The sequence below is a fragment of the Taudactylus pleione genome, unplaced genomic scaffold (genome assembly GCF_031769625.1).
Source record: "Taudactylus pleione unplaced genomic scaffold, aTauple2 ptg001687l, whole genome shotgun sequence".
Taxonomy (NCBI): Eukaryota; Metazoa; Chordata; class Amphibia; order Anura; family Myobatrachidae; genus Taudactylus; species Taudactylus pleione.
In genome coordinates this window covers 423968-438342 of record NW_028286084.1, presented here as the reverse complement: position 1 = coordinate 438342, position 14375 = coordinate 423968, and positions in this window count along the sequence as shown.

Genomic DNA, 14375 nt, shown 5'->3' with positions numbered 1-14375 from the left:
ATATTATACAAGCTCCGGGACAGGGCTTAAGCCAACTGTGTCTATTATACACGCTCCGTGACAGGGCATAAGCCGAGTGAGTGTATTATACATGCTCCCTGACAGGGCATAAGCCCACTGTGTCTATTATACACGCTCCGTGACAGGGCATAAGCCCAGTGAGTCCATACAGGCTCCGTGAAAGGGCATAGCCCACTGTGTCTATTATACATGCTCCATGACAGGGCATAAGCCCAGTGAGTGTTTTATACAAGCTCCGTGACAGTGCATAAGCCCACTGTGTCTATTATACACGCTCCATGACAGGGCATAAGCCCTGTGAGTGCATACAAGCTCCGTGAAAAGGCATAGCCCACTGTGTCTATTATACAAGCTCCGGGACAGGGCTTAAGCCAACTGTGTCTATTATACACGCTCCGTGACAGGGCATAAGCCGAGTGAGTGTATTATACATGCTCCGTGACAGGGCATAAGCCCACTGTGTCTATTATACACGCTCCGTGACAGGGCATAAGCCCAGTGAGTCCATACAGGCTCCGTGAAAGGGCATAGCCCACTGTGTCTATTATACATGCTCCATGACAGGGCATAAGCCCAGTGAGTGTTTTATACAAGCTCCGTGACAGTGCATAAGCCCACTGTGTCTATTATACACGCTCCATGACAGGGCATAAGCCCTGTGAGTGCATACAAGCTCCGTGAAAAGGCATAGCCCACTGTGTCTATTATACAAGCTCCGTGACAGGGCATAAGCCCACTGAGTGCATACAAGCTTCGTGAAAGGGCATAAGCCCACTGAGTGTATTATACAAGCTCTGTGACAGGGTATAAGCCCACTGAGTGTATTATACAAGCTCCGTGACAGGGCATAAGCCCACTGAGTGCATACAAGCTCCGTGACAGGGCATAAGCCCACTGAGTGCATACAAGCTCCGTTACAGGGCATAAGCCAACAGTGTCTATTATACACGCTCCGTGACAGGGCATAAGCCCAGTGAGTGTATTATACACGCTCCGTGACAGGGCATAAGCCCACTGTGACTATTATACACGCTCCGTGACAGGGCATAAGCCCAGCGAGTGCATACAAGCTCTGTGAAAGGGCATAGCCCACTGTTTCTATTATACAAGCTCCATGAAAGGGCATAAGCCCTCTGAGTGTATTATACAAGCTCCGTGAAAGGGCATAAGCCCACTGAGTGCATACAAGCTCCGTGAAAGGGCATAAGCCCACTGTGTCTGTTATACAAGCTCTGTGACAGGGCATTAGCCCACTGAGTGCATACAAGCTCCGTGAATTGGCATAAGCCCACTGAGTGTATTATACAAGCTCCGTGACAGGGCGTAAGCCCACTGAGTGCATACAAGCTCTGTGAAAGGGCATAAGCCCACTGAGTGCATACAAGCTCCGTGAAAGGGCATAAGCCCACTGAGTGTATTATGCATGCTCCTTGACAGGGAATAAGCCCAGTGAGTGCATTCAAGCTCCGTGACAGGGCAAAAGCCAACTGTGTCTATTATGCACGCTCCGTGACAGGGCATAAGCCAAGTGAGTGTTTTATACACGCTCCGTGACAGGGCATAAGCCCAGTGAGTACATACAAGCTCCGTGAAAAGGCATAAGCCCACTGATTGTATTACACAAGCTACGTGACTGGGCATATGCCCACTGAGTGTATTATACAAGCTCCATGACAGGGCATAAGCCCACTGAGTGCATACATGCTCCGTGAAAGGGCATAGCCCACTGTGTCTATTATACAAGCTCCGGGACAGGGCATAAGCCCACTGAGTGCAAACAAGCCCCGTGAAAGGGCATAAGCCCACTGAGTGTATTATACAAGCTCCGTGACAGGGCATAAGCCCACTGAGTGCATACAAGCTCTGTGACAGGGCATAAGCCCACTGTGTCTATTATACAAGCTCCGTGAAAGGGCATAAGCCCACTGAGTGTATTATACAATCTCCTTCACAGGGCATAAGCCCACTGAGTGCATACAAGCTCCGTGAAAGGGCATAAGCCCACTGAGTGTATTATACAAGCTCCGTGACAGGGCATAAGCCCACTGAGTGTATTATACAGGCTCCATGACAGGGCATAAGCCCAGTGAGTGCATACAAGCTCCGTGACAGGGCATAAGCCAACTGTTTCTACTATACTCGCTCCGTGACAGGGCATAAGCCCAGTGAGTGTATTATACAGGCTGCATGACAGGGCATAAGCCCAGTGAGTGCCTACATGCTCCGTGACAGGGCATAAGACAACTGTGTCTATTATACACGCTCCGTGACAGGGCATAAGCCCAGTGAGTGTATTATACATGCTCCGTGACAGGGAATAAGCCCACTGTGTCTATTATACAAGCTCCGGGACAGGCCATAAGCCAACTGTGTCTATTATACGCGCTCCGTGACAGGGCATAAGCCGAGTGAGTATGTTATACATGCTCCGTGACAGGGCATAAGCCCACTGTGTCTATTATACACGCTCCGTGACAGGGCATAAGCCCAGTGAGTGCATACAAGCTCCGTGAAAGGGCATATCCCACTGTGTCTATTATACACGCTCCATGACAGGGCATAAGCCCAGTGAGTGTTTTATACAAGCTCCGTGACAGTGCATAAGCCCACTGTGTCTATTATACACGCTCCATGTCAGGGCATAAGCCCACTGAGTGCATATAAGCTCCGTGAAAAGGCATAGCCCACTGTGTCTATTATACAAGCTCCGTGACAGGGCATAAGCCCACTGAGTGTACGGTATTATACAAGCTCCGTGACTGGGCATAAGCCCACTGAGTATTATACAAGCTCCGTGACAGGGCATAAGCCCTCTGAGTGTATTATACAAGCTCCGTGACAGGGCATAAGCCCACTGTGTCTATTATACAAGCTCCTTGAAAGGGCTTAAGCCCAGTGAGTGCATACAAGCTCCGTGAAAGGGCATAGCCCACTGTGTCCATTATATAAGCTCCGTGAAAGGGCATAAGCCCACTGAGTGTATTATACAAGCTCCGTGACAGGGCATAAGCCCACTGAATGTATTATACAAGCTCCGTGACAGGGCATAAGCCCACTGAGTGAATTATACAAGCTCTGTGACAGGGCATAAGCCCACTGAGTGTATTATACAAGCTCCGTGACAGGGCATAAGCCCACTGTGTCTATTATACAAGCTCCTTGAAAGGGCTTAAGCCCAGTGAGTGCACACAAGCTCCGTGAAAGGGCATTGCCCACTGTGTCTATTATTTAAGCTCCGTGAAAGGGCATAAGCCCACTGAGTGCATACAAGCTCCGTGAAAGGGCATAAGCCCACTGAGTGTATTATACAAGCTCCGTGACAGGGCATAAGCCCACTGAGTGTATTATACAGGCTCCATGACAGGGCATAAGCCCAGTGAGTGCATACAAGCTCCGTGATAGGGCATAAGCCAACTGTGTCTACTATACTCGCTCCGTGACAGGGCATAAGCCCAGTGAGTGTATTTTACAAGCTCCATGACAGGGCATAAGCCCAGTGAGTGCCTACATGCTCCGTGACAGGGCATAAGACAACTGTGTCTATTATACACGCTCCGTGACAGGGCATAAGCCCAGTGAGTGTATTATACATGCTCCATGACAGGGCATAAGCCCACTGTGTATATTATACAAGCTCCGGGACAGGGCATAAGCCAACTGTGTCTATTATACACGCTCCGTGACAGGGATAAGCCGAGTGAGTGTATTATACATGCTCCGTGACAGGGCATAAGCCCACTGTGTCTATTATACACGCTCCGTGACAGGGCATAAGCCCAGTGAGTGCATACAAGCTCCGTGAAAGGGCATAGACCACTGTGTCTATTATACACGCTCCATGACAGGGCATAAGCCCAGTGAGTGTTTTATACAAGCTCCGTGACAGTGCATAAGCCCACTGTGTCTATTATTCACGCTCCATGACAGGGCATAAGCCCTGTGAGTGCATACAAGCTCCATGAAAAGGCATAGCCCACTGTGTCTATTATACAAGCTCCGTGAAAGGGCATAAGCCCACTGAGTGTACGGTATTATACAAGCTCCGTGACAGAGCATAAGCCCACTGAGTATTATACAAGCTCCGTGACAGGGCAAAAGGCCACTGAGTGTATTATACAAGCTCCGTGACAGGGCATAAGCCCACTGTGTCTATTATACATGCTCCGTGAAAGGGCATAAGCCCAGTGAGTGCATACAAGCTTCGTGAAAGGGCATAGCCCACTGTGTCTATTATACAAGCTCCGTGAAAGGGTATAAGCCCACTGAGTATATTATACAAGCTCCGTGACAGGGCATAAGACCACTGAATGTATTATACAAGCTCCGTGACAGGGCATAAGCCCACTGAGTGTATTATACAAGCTCCGTGACAGGGCATAAGCCCACTGAGTGTATTATACAAACTCCATGACAGGGCATAAGCCCACTGAGTGCATACAAGCTCCGTGAAAGGGCATAAGCCCACGGAGTGTATTATACAAGCTCTGTGACAGGGCATAAGCCCACTGAGTTTATTATACAAGCTCCGTGACAGGGCATAAGCCCACTGAGTGTATTATACAAGCTCCGTGAAAGGGCATAAGCCCACTGAGTGTATTATACAAGCTCCGTGACAGGGCATAAGCCTACTGAGTGCATACAAGCTCCATGAAAGGGCATAAGCCCACTCAGTGTACTATACAAGCTCCGTGACAGGGCATAAGCTCACTGAGTGTATTATACAGGCTCCATGACAGGGCATAAGCCCAGTGAGTGCACACAAGCTCCGTGACAGGGCATAAGCCAACTGTATCTATTATACACGGTCCGTGACAGGGCATAAGCCCAGTGAGTGTATTATACACGCTCCGTGACAGGGCATAAGCCCACTGTGTCTATTATACACACTCCGTGACAGGGCATAAGCCCAGTGAGTGCATACAATCTCCGTGAATGGGCATAGCCCACTGTGTCTATTATACAAGCTCCGTGAAAGGGCATAAGCCCACTGAGTGTATTATATAAACTCCGTGACAGGGCATAAGCCCACTGAGTGCATGCAAGCTCCGTGAAAGGGCAAAGCCCACTGTGTCTATTATACAAGCTCTGTGACAGGGCATAAGCCCACTGAGTGCATACAAGCTCCGTGAAAGGGCATAAGCCCACTGAGTGTATTATACAAGGTCCATGACAGGGCATAAGCCCACTGAGTGCATACAAGCTCCGTGACAGGGCATAACCCCATTGAGTGTATTATACAAGCTCCGTGACATGGCATAAGCCCAGTGAGTGCATACAAGCTGTGTGACAGGGCGTAAGCCAACTGTGTCTATTATACACGCTCCGTGACAGGGCATAAGCCCAGTGAGTGTATTATACACGCTCTGTGAAAGGGCATAAGCCCACTGTGTCTATTATACACGCTCCATGGCAGTGCATAAGCCCAGAGAGTGCATACAAGCTCCGTCTCAGGGCATAAGCCCACTGAGTGCATACAAGCTCTGTTCCAGGGCATAAGCCCACTGAGTGTATTATACAAGCTCCGTCACAGGGCATAAGCCCACTGAGTGTGTTATACAAGCTCCGTGACAGGACATAAGCCCACTGAGTGTATTATACAAGCTCCGTGACAGGGCATAAACCCACTGAATGTATTATACAAGATCCGTGACAGGACATAAGCCCACTGAGTGTACTATACAAGCTCCGTGACAGGGCGTAAGCCCACTGAGTGTATTATACAAACTCCATGACAGGGCATGAGCCCACTGAGTGCATACAAGCTCCGTGAAGGGGCATAAGCCCACGGAGTGTATTATACAAGCTCTGTGACAGGGCATAAGCCCACTGAGTGCATACAAGCTTCGTGAAAAGGCATAGCCCACTGTGTCTATTATACAAGCTCCGTGACAGGGCATAAGCCCACTGAGTGTACGGTATTATACAAGCTCCGTGACTGGGCATAAGCCCACTGAGTATTATACAAGCTCCGTGACAGGGCATAAGCTCACTGAGTGTATTATACAAGCTCCGTGACAGGGCATAAGCCCACTGTGTCTATTATACAAGCTCCTTGAAAGGGCTTAAGCCCAGTGAGTGCATACAAGCTCCGTGAAAGGGCATAGCCCACTGTGTCTATTATATAAGCTCCGTGAAAGGGCATATGCCCACTGAGTGTACGGTATTACACAAGCTCCGTGACAGAGCATAAGCCCACTGAGTATTATACAAGCTCCGTGACAGGGCAAAAGGCCACTGAGTGTATTATACAAGCTCTGTGACAGGGCATAAGCCCACTAAGTGCATACAAGCTCCGTGAAAGGGCATAAGCCCAGTGAGTGCATACAAGCTTCGTGAAAGGGCATAGCCCACTGTGTCTATTATACAAGCTCCGTGAAAGGGTATAAGCCCACTGAGTGTATTATACAAGCTCCGTGACAGGGCATAAGCCCACTGAGTGTATTATACAAGCTCCGTGACAGGGCATAAGCCCACTGAGTGTATTATACAAACTCCATGACAGGGCATAAGCCCACTGAGTGCATACAAGCTCCGTGAAAGGGCATAAGCCCACGGAGTGTATTATACAAGCTCTGTGACAGGGCATAAGCCCACTGAGTTTATTATACAAGCTGCGTGACAGGGCATAAGCCCACTGAGTGTATTATACAAGCTCCGTGAAAGGGCATAAGCCCACTGAGTGTATTATACAAGCTCCGTGACAGGGCATAAGCCTACTGAGTGCATACAAGCTCCATGAAAGGGCATAAGCCCACTCAGTGTACTATACAAGCTCCGTGACAGGGCATAAGCTCATTGAGTGTATTATACAGGCTCCATGACAGGGCATAAGCCCAGTGAGTGCACACAAGCTCCGTGACAGGGCATAAGCCAACTGTATCTATTATACACGCTCCGTGACAGGGCATAAGCCCAGTGAGTGTATTATACACGCTCCGTGACAGGGCATAAGCCCACTGTGTCTATTATACACACTCCGTGACAGGGCATAAGCCCAGTGAGTGCATACAAGCTCCGTGAATGGGCATAGCCCACTGTGTCTATTATACAAGCTCCGTGAAAGGGCATAAGCCCACTGAGTGTATTATATAAACTCCGTGACAGGGCATAAGCCCACTGAGTGCATACAAGCTCCGTGAAAGGGCAAAGCCCACTGTGTCTATTATACAAGCTCTGTGACAGGGCATAAGCCCACTGAGTGCACACAAGCTCCGTGAAAGGGCATAAGCCCACTGAGTGTATTATACAAGCTCCATGACAGGGCATAAGCCCACTGAGTGCATACAAGCTCCGTGACAGGGCATAACCCCATTGAGTGTATTATACAAGCTCCGTGACATGGCATAAGCCCAGTGAGTGCATACAAGCTCCGTGAAAGGGCGTAAGCCAACTGAGTGCATACAAGCTCCGTGAAAGGGCATAAGCCCACTGAGTGTATTATACAGGCTCCATGACAGGGCATAAGCCCAGTGAGTGCATACAAGCTCCGTGACAGGGCATAAGCCAACTGTGTCTATTATGCACGCTCCGTGACAGGGCATAAGCCAAGTGAGTGTATTATACACGCTCCATGACAGGGCATAAGCCCAGTGAGTACATACAAGCTCCGTGAAAAGGCATAAGCCCACTGATTGTATTACACAAGCTACGTGACAGGGCATAAGCCCACTGAGTGTATTATACAAGCTCCATGACAGAGCATAAGCCCACTGAGTGCATACATGCTCCGTGAAAGGGCATAGCCCACTGTATCTACTATACAAGCTCCGTGACAGGGCATAAGCCCACTGAGTGCATACAAGCTCCGTGAAAGGGCATAAGCACACTGAGTGTATTATACAAGCTCCGTGACAGGGCATAAGCCCACTGAGTGCATACAAGCTCTGTGACAGGGCATAAGCCCACTGAGTGTATTATACAAGCTCCATGACAGGGCATAAGCCCACTGAGTGTGTTATACAAGCTCCGTGACAGGGCATAAGCCCACTGAGTGTATTATACAAGCTCCGTGAAATGGCAAAGCCCACTGTGTCTATTATACAAGCTCCGTGAAAGGGCATAAGCCCACTGAGTGTATTATACAATCTCCTTCACAGGGCTTAAGCCCACTGAGTGCATACAAGCTCCATGAAAGGGCATAGCCCACTGTGTCTACTATACAAGCTCTGTGACAGAGTATAAGCCCACAGAGTGCATACAAGCTCCGTGAAAGGGCATAAGCCCACTGAGTGTATTATACAAGCTCTGTGACACGGCATAAGCCCACTGAGTGTATTATACAGGCTCCATGACAGGGCATAAGCACAGTGAGTGCATACAAGCTCCGTGACAGGGCATAAGCCAACTGTGACTACTATACTCGCTCCGTGACAGGGCATAAGCCCAGTGAGTGTATTTTACAGGCTCCATGACAGGGCATAAGCCCAGTGAGTGCCTACATGCTCCGTGACAGGGCATAAGACAACTGTGTCTATTATACACGTTCCGTGACAGGGCATAAGCCCAGTGAGTGTATTATACAGGCTCCATGACAGGGCATAAGCCCACTGTGTATATTATACAAGCTCCGGGACAGGGCATAAGCCAACTGTGTCTATTATACACGCTCCGTGACAGGGCATAAGCCGAGTGAGTATTATACATGCTCCGTGACAGGGCATAAGCCCACTGTGTCTATTATACACGCTCCGTGACAGGGCATAAGCCCAGTGAGTGCATACAAGCTCCGTGAAAGGGCATAGCCCACTGTTTCTATTATACACGCTCCATGACAGGGCATAAGCCCTGTGAGTGCATACAAGCTCCGTGAAAAGGCATAGCCCACTGTGTCTATTATACAAGCTCCGTGAAAGGGCATAAGCCCACTGAGTGTACGGTATTATACAAGCTCCTTGACAGGGCATAAGCCCATTGAGTATTATACAAGCTCCGTGACAGGGCATAAGGCCACTGAGTGTATTATACAAGCTCCGTGACAGGGCATAAGCCCACTGTGTCTATTATACAAGCTCCGTGAAAGGACATAAGCCCAGTGAGTGCATACAAGCTTCGTGAAAGGGCATTGCCCACTGTGTCTATTATACAAGCTCCGTGAAAGGGCATAAGCCCATTGAGTGTATTATACAATCTCCTTCACAGGGCATAAGCCCACTGAGTGCATACAAGCTCCGTGAAAGGGCATAGCCCACTGTGTCTACTATACAAGCTCTGTGACAGAGTATAAGCCCACTGAGTGCATACAAGCTCCGTGAAAGGGCATAAGCCCACTGAGTGTATTATACAAGCTCCGTGACAGGGCATAAGCCCACTGAGTGTATTATACAGGCTCCATGACAGGGCATAAGCCCAGTGAGTGCATACAAGCTCCGTGACAGGGCATAAGCCAACTGTGTCTACTCTACTCGCTCCGTGACAGGGCATAAGCCCAGTGAGTGTATTTTACAGGCTCCATGACAGGGCATAAGCCCAGTGAGTGCCTACATGCTCCGTGACAGGGCATAAGACAACTGTGTCTATTATACACGTTCCGTGACAGGCCATAAGCCCAGTGAGTGTATTATACACGCTCCGTGACAGGGCATAAGCCCACTGTGTATATTATACAAGCTCCGGGACAGGGCATAAGCCAACTGTGTCTATTATATACGCTCCGTGACAGGGGATAAGACAACTGTGTCTATTATACACGCTCCGTGACAGTGCATAAGCCCAGTGAGTGTATTATACACGCTCCGTGACAGGGCATAAGCCCACTGTGTATATTATACAAGCTCCGGGACAGGGCTTAAGCCAACTGTGTCTATTATACACGCTCCGTGACAGGGCATAAGCCGAGTGAGTGTATTATACATGCTCCGTGACAGGGCATAAGCCCACTGTGTCTATTATACACGCTCCGTGACAGGGCATAAGCCCAGTGAGTCCATACAGGCTCCGTGAAAGGGCATAGCCCACTGTGTCTATTATACATGCTCCATGACAGGGCATAAGCCCAGTGAGTGTTTTATACAAGCTCCGTGACAGTGCATAAGCCCACTGTGTCTATTATACACGCTCCATGACAGGGCATAAGCCCTGTGAGTGCATACAAGCTCCGTGAAAAGGCATAGCCCACTGTGTCTATTATACAAGCTCCGGGACAGGGCTTAAGCCAACTGTGTCTATTATACACGCTCCGTGACAGGGCATAAGCCGAGTGAGTGTATTATACATGCTCCGTGACAGGGCATAAGCCCACTGTGTCTATTATACACGCTCCGTGACAGGGCATAAGCCCAGTGAGTCCATACAGGCTCCGTGAAAGGGCATAGCCCACTGTGTCTATTATACATGCTCCATGACAGGGCATAAGCCCAGTGAGTGTTTTATACAAGCTCCGTGACAGTGCATAAGCCCACTGTGTCTATTATACACGCTCCATGACAGGGCATAAGCCCTGTGAGTGCATACAAGCTCCGTGAAAAGGCATAGCCCACTGTGTCTATTATACAAGCTCCGTGAAAGGGCATAAGCCCACTGAGTGTACGGTATTATACAAGCTCCGTGACAGAGCATCAGCCCACTGAGTATTATACAAGCTCCGTGACAGGGCATAAGGCCACTGAGTGTATTATACAAGCTCCGTGACAGGGCATAAGCCCACTGTGTCTATTATACAAGCTCCGTGAAAGGGCGTAAGCCCAGTGAGTGCATACAAGCTTCGTGAAAGGGCATAGCCCACTATGTCTATTATACAAGCTCCGTGAATGGGCATAAGGCCACTGAGTGTATTATACAAACTCCGTGACAGGGCATAAGACCACTGAATGTATTATACAAGCTCCGTGACAGGGCATAAGCCCACTGAGTGTATTATACAAGCTCCGTGACAGGGCATAAGCCCACTGAGTGCATACAAGCTCCGTGAAAGGGCATAAGCCCACGGAGTGTATTATACAAGCTCTGTGACAGGGCATAAGCCCACTGAGTTTATTATACAAGCTTCGTGACAGGGCATAAGCCCACTGAGTGTATTATACAAGCTCCGTGAAAGGGCATAAGCCCACTGAGTGTATTATACAAGCTCCGTGACAGGGCATAAGACCACTGAGTGCATACAAGCTCCATGAAAGGGCATAAGCCCACTCAGTGTACTATACAAGCTCCGTGACATGGCATAAGCCCACTGAGTGTATTATACAGGCTCCATGACAGGGCATAAGCCCAGTGAGTGCACACAAGCTCCGTGACAGGGCATAAGCCAACTGTTTCTATTATACACGCTCCGTGACAGGGCATAAGCCCACTGTGTCTATTATACACACTCCGTGACAGGGCATAAGCGCAGTTAGTGCATACAAGCTCCGTGAATGGGCATAGCCCACTGTGTCTATTACACAAGCTCCGTGAAAGGGCATAAGCCCACTGAGTGTATTATACAAGCTCCATGACAGGGCATAAGCCCACTGAGTGTATTATACAAGCTCCATGACAGGGCATAAGCCCAGTGAGTGCATACAAGCTCCGTGACAGGGCATAAGCCAACTGTGTCTACTCTACTCGCTCCGTGACAGGGCATAAGCCCAGTGAGTGTATTTTACAGGCTCCATGACAGGGCATAAGCCCAATGAGTGCCTACATGCTCCGTGACAGGGTATAAGACAACTGTGTCTATTATACACGTTCCGTGACGGCATAAGCCCAGTGAGTGTATTATACACGCTCCGTGACAGGGCATAAGCCCACTGTGTATATTATACAAGCTCCGGGACAGGGCATAAGCCAACTGTGTCTATTATACACGCTCCGTGACAGGGCATAAGCCGAGTGAGTATTATACATGCTCCGTGACAGGGCATAAGCCCACTGTGTCTATTATACACGCTCCGTGACAGGGCATAAGCCCAGTGAGTGCATACAAGCTCCGTGAAAGGGCATAGCCCACTGTGTCAATTATACACGCTCCATGACAGGGCATAAGCCCTGTGAGTGCATACAAGCTCCGTGAAAAGGCATAGCCCACTGTGTCTATTATACAAGCTCCGTGAAAGGGCATAAGCCCACTGAGTGTACGGTATTATACAAGCTCCTTGACAGGGCATAAGCCCACTGAGTATTATACAAGCTCCGTGACAGGGCATAAGGCCACTGAGTGTATTATACAATCTCCGTGACAGGGCATATGCCCACTGTGTCTATTATACAAGCTACGTGAAAGGGCATAAGCCGAGTGAGTGTATACAAGCTTCGTGAAAGGGCATAGCCCATTGTGTCTATTATACAAGCTCCGTGAAAGGGCATAAGCCCACTGAGTGCATACAAGCTCCGTGAAAGGGCAAAGCCCACTGTGTCTATTATACAAGCTCTGTGACAGGGCATAAGCCCACTGAGTGCATACAAGCTCCGTGAAAGGGCATAAGCCCACTGAGTGTATTATACAAGCTCCATGACAGGGCATAAGCCCACTGAGTGCATACAAGCTCCGTGACAGGGCATAAGCCCATTGAGTGTATTATACAAGCTCCGTGACAGGGCATAAGCCCACTGAGTGCATACAAGCTCCATGAAAGGGCATAAGCCCACTCAGTGTACTATACAAGCTCCGTGACAGGGCATAAGCCCACTGAGTGTATTATACAGGCTCCATGACAGGGCATAAGCCCAGTGAGTGCACACAAGCTCCGTGACAGGGCATAAGCCAACTGTATCTATTATACACGCTCCGTGACAGGGCATAAGCCCAGTGAGTGTATTATACACGCTCCGTGACAGGGCATAAGCCCACTGTGTCTATTATACACACTCCGTGACAGGGCATAAGCCCAGTGAGTGCATACAAGCTCCGTGAATAGGCATAGCCCACTGTGTCTATTATACAAGCTCCGTGAAAGGGCATAAGCCCACTGAGTGTATTATATAAGCTCCGTGACAGGGCATAAGCCCACTGAGTGCATACAAGCTCCGTGAAAGGGCAAAGCCCACTGTGTCTATTATACAAGCTCTGTGACAGGGCCTAAGCCCACTGAGTGCATACAAGCTCCGTGAAAGGGCATAAGCCCACTGAGTGTATTATACAAGCTCCATGACAGGGCATAAGCCCACTGAGTGCATACAAGCTCCGTGACAGGGCATAAGCCCATTGAGTGTATTATACAAGCTCCTTGACATGGCATAAGCCCAGTGAGGGCATACAAGCTCCGTGACAGGGCGTAAGCCAACTGTGTCTATTATACACGCTCCGTGACAGGGCATAAGCCCAGTGAGTGTATTATACACGATCTGTGAAAGGGCATAAGCCCACTGTGTCTATTATACACGCTCCATGGCAGTGCATAAGCCCAGAGAGTGCATACAAGCTCCGTGACAGGGCATAAGCCCACTGAGTGCATACAAGCTCTGTTCCAGGGCATAAGCCCACTGAGTGTATTATACAAGCTCCGTGACAGGGCATAAGCCCACTGAGTGTGTTATACAAGCTCCGTGACAGGGCATAAGCCCACTGAGTGTATTATACAAGCTCCGTGACAGGGCATAAACCCACTGAATGTATTATACAAGATCCGTGACAGGACATAAGCCCACTTAGTGTACTATACAAGCTCCGTGACAGGGCGTAAGCCCACTGAGTGTATTATACAAACTCCATGACAGGGCAAGAGCCCACTGAGTGCATACAAGCTCCGTGACGGGGCATAAGCCCACTGAGTGTATTATACAAGCTCCGTGACAGGGCATAAGCCCACTGAGTGCATACAAGCTCCGTGAAAGGGCATAAGCCCACTGAGTGCATACAAGCTCCGTGAAAGGGCATAAACCCACTGAGTGTATTATACAGGCTCCATGACAGGGCATAAGCCCAGTGAGTGCATACAAGCTCCGTGACAGGGCATAAGCCAACTGTGTCTATTATGCACGCTCCGTGACAGGGCATAAGCCAAGTGAGTGTATTATACACGCTCCATGACAGGGCATAAGCCCAGTGAGTACATACAAGCTCCTTGAAAAGGCATAAGCCCACTGATTGTATTACACAAGCTACGTGACAGGGCATAAGCCCACTGAGTGTATTATACAAGCTCCATGACAGGGCATAAGCCCACTGAGTGCATACATGCTCCGTGAAAGGGCATAGCCCACTGTGTCTACTATACAAGCTCCGTGACAGGGCATAAGCCCACTGAGTGCATACAAGCTCCGTGAAAGGGCATAAGCCCACTGAGTGTATTATACAAGCTCCGTGACAGGGCATAAGCCCACTGAGTGCATACAAGCTCTGTGACAGGGCATAAGCCCACTGAGTGTATTATACAAGCTCCATGACAGGGCATAAGCCCACTGAGTGTGTTATACAAGCTCCGTGACAGGGCATAAGCCCA